This window comes from Dromiciops gliroides, chromosome 6, assembly GCF_019393635.1.
Source record: "Dromiciops gliroides isolate mDroGli1 chromosome 6, mDroGli1.pri, whole genome shotgun sequence".
NCBI classification, from domain to species: Eukaryota; Metazoa; Chordata; class Mammalia; order Microbiotheria; family Microbiotheriidae; genus Dromiciops; species Dromiciops gliroides.
The window spans coordinates 266396779-266399877 of record NC_057866.1 but is presented as its reverse complement, the minus strand read 5'-3'; the positions used below and the strand labels follow the sequence as shown (position 1 = coordinate 266399877).

Sequence of the window (3099 nt, the reverse complement as noted above, 5' to 3'; positions counted from 1 at the left end):
ACCTTCCCCAGTTCTAGTACTTTTTCTTTCCAAATTATTTTGTATTTATTTTATATACATTGTTGTTCTACTGTTAGGCAGGGGTAAATGGTTAACAACTGGCCAGGGTGGAGGTATGGGGGGTATTTAATTTCACTTTCTTAAACATATACAATATATAATAAACCAAGCCTTGATTTATAAACACTTACACTTGAGCATTTTAAAGTGCTAAATTAAATGGTAGCTTTTGTTATTAAATGTCTCCTTTATGTCATGTACTATCCAGGGATCAGAGGATGAAATTGAAATAGCCCTTAACCTCAAGTATCATTCATAGCAATGGGAGAGACTGTGTATGTATGTATGAGTAGATATAGGAGATAGTTGAAGTGAATATATCAAGCTACATACATCAAGAAAATAGCCTCTACAGATTTTAGAAAAAACTTGGAGACTTAAATGAAATGATACTGAGTGAAGTGAGCAGAACCAGAAGGAAATTATACATACTAACAGCAACATTGTACAATGATTAACTTAGCTATTCTTAGCAATGCAATGATCCAAGATAATTCCAAAAGACTCATGATGGAAAATGCTATCAACATCCAGAGAAAGCACTGTGGAGTCTGAATGCAGATAGAGGTGCCATGGGAGAAAGAGGTGGTGGTTCTTAGGTATTTCTCTGTAAAGAATTACAGTCTTGCACAGAGTTCAATTAGAATTAAAATGGGTGCTAGAGAAAGTGACCAAGGGGTAAGTCAAAGACTTTACCCCTGGGGAGAAAGGCTCAAACATTCTCCTCCCAGAACAGAAAGAAGGCAAAAGATGCTTGTCATTCCTGAGAGTTAAGGGAGATTATTTTTTTAGGAATGATGGTCCTGACCTCGGGAGTTATCTCTGTCTCATGGCTCAGGTCAGGTATTAGCCATGCCTAAATGACTTTCCTGCTATAAAATTTTATCTCCCCTTACTTTTAGGTGTGTCTGACCTGATATCTAGTTGGCCAAACTAAGCTTTAATAGTCCCTTCATTTGTAGATATGCCTATCCTGCTTTCTGATCAAATTTCGTTTTGCTTCTCAAAGAAGAAACTGCTTTTTACTTATCCTAGTCCATGTTAGAGGCATACTATTTTCACTTTTTTTGTTAGTTGCTTTTTTTTTTCTTTTTCATGTTTTTCCCCCTTTTGTTCTGATTCATCTTTCACAATGTGACTAATATGGAAATATATTTAACATGATGGTACTGTATAACCTATATTAGATTTTTTGCTGTCTTGGGGGGGAAGGAGGAAGAAAGATTTAGAACTCAAGATATTACAAAAATTGATGTTTAAAACTATCTTTGGGGCAGCTAGGTGGTGCAGTGGATAGAGCACCGGCCCTGGATTCAGGAGGATCTAAGTTCAAATCCGGCCTCAGACACTTAACACTTACTAGTTGTGTGACCCTGGGCAAGTCACTTAACCCCAATTGCCTCACTAAAAACAAAACCAAAAAAAAACAACCAAACAAAAACTATCTTTACATGTAATTGGAAAAAACCAAAATACTATTGGGGCGGGGGGGGGGGGGAGGAACAACAAAAACAATAAAAAGAAAATAGCCTCTTGCAGAAATTAAAACAAGCTTGCAAGAAGACTAGGAGAGGAAGGCTAGTCCTCCAGGCTTGGATAGGAAGGGTGAAACACTTAAAACATTAACAGAAGAATTTATTTTTGATGCTGGAAGTAATGGGGAGTCTCTAGAGGTTAAGTAGGCAGGTAACATGATCAGATGAATGGTATAAAAAACTGCCACAATAAAAAATTTCAGCTTCTACTTTAGCGAAGACCAAATGGCAGATGATGCAGGTGCTGTAGGAGGAGCTAGAGGCCCCAGGGGACCCTGGAATCAGAGGTGGAGTGGGCTTCCTAGGTCGCTTCAGCAATGGGGGCCATGGTGGAGGCTAAGGCCTCTGTGCAGAGGAGGAAAAGCCAAAGATAAGGAGTGGGTTCCTGTCACCAATCTGGGTGGGCTAGTCAAGGGCATGAAGATCAGGTCTTTGGAGGAAATCTGTCTTTTCTCTCTTCCTAGTAAGGAATCTGAGATCATAGATTTCTTCCTGGGGTCTTCATTGAAGGATGAGTTTCTGCAACCTATTCAGAAAGAAGCTAAAGTGGGACAATGTACCAGGTTCAATACTTTTGTGGCCATTGGTGACTACAATGGCGATGTTGGCTTGGGTGTCAAGTGCTCCAAGGAAGTAGCCACAGTTATTCATGGTGCTATCATTTTGGCCAAGCTTTCCATCATTCCTGGGGTTACTGGGGGAACAAGATTGGCAAGCCTCACACAGTGCCCTGCAAGGTCACTGGGTGCTGTGGATCAGTTTTGGTGCGCCTGATCCCCGCCCCTAGAGGAACAGGCATTGTCTCAGCTCCTGTGCCTAAGAAACTCCTGATGATGGCTGGAATTGATAACTGCTACTACATTTCTGCAAGGGGCTATACTGTCACTCTGGGCAACTTTGCTAAAGCTCCCTTCGATGCCATCTCTAAAACATAGAGCTGCCTAACCCCAGACCTGTGGAAGGACACTGTGTTTACTAAGTCTCCCTATCAGGAATTCACCAACTATCTTGTGAAGACTCACACATGGATTTCTGTCCAGAGGACCCAGGCAGCTTTTGTGGCAACCAAAAAAGATCTTTTTTATAAACAAGGAATAAACTGAACCATGCCTGCTAAAAAAAAGTAAAAGAAAGGGGCAACTAGGTTGAGTAGTGGATAAAGCACTGGCCCTAGATTCAAGAGGACCTGAGTTCAAAGCCAGCCTCAGACACTTGACACTTACTATCTATGTTACCCTGGGCAAGTCGCTTAACCCTCATTGCCCCACCAAAAAAAAAAAAAGAAATTAAAAAAAAAAGAAAATAAAAAGAAAGAAAGGAAGGAAGAAAGAAAGAAAATAAAAAGAAAATTCAAACCATTGAACATAAGAGAGAATTTATTAAAGGTTTTTAAAAACTATGAAAAACTTGAATTAACGGAGGTTTCACGTTTTCATACCCTGTGTCCCTTTTGGCCACCCATCATGCATGTCTTTTTGACCTGTCCTGAGTTTCTACAACTCTT

General features: G+C 40.1%; 1 pseudogene; it reads left to right on the top strand.

The window, feature by feature from the left end:
* Positions 1-1820: 1820 nt before the first annotated feature.
* On the top strand, positions 1821-2698 carry LOC122732293 (annotated as a pseudogene).
* Positions 2699-3099: the final 401 nt, after the last annotated feature.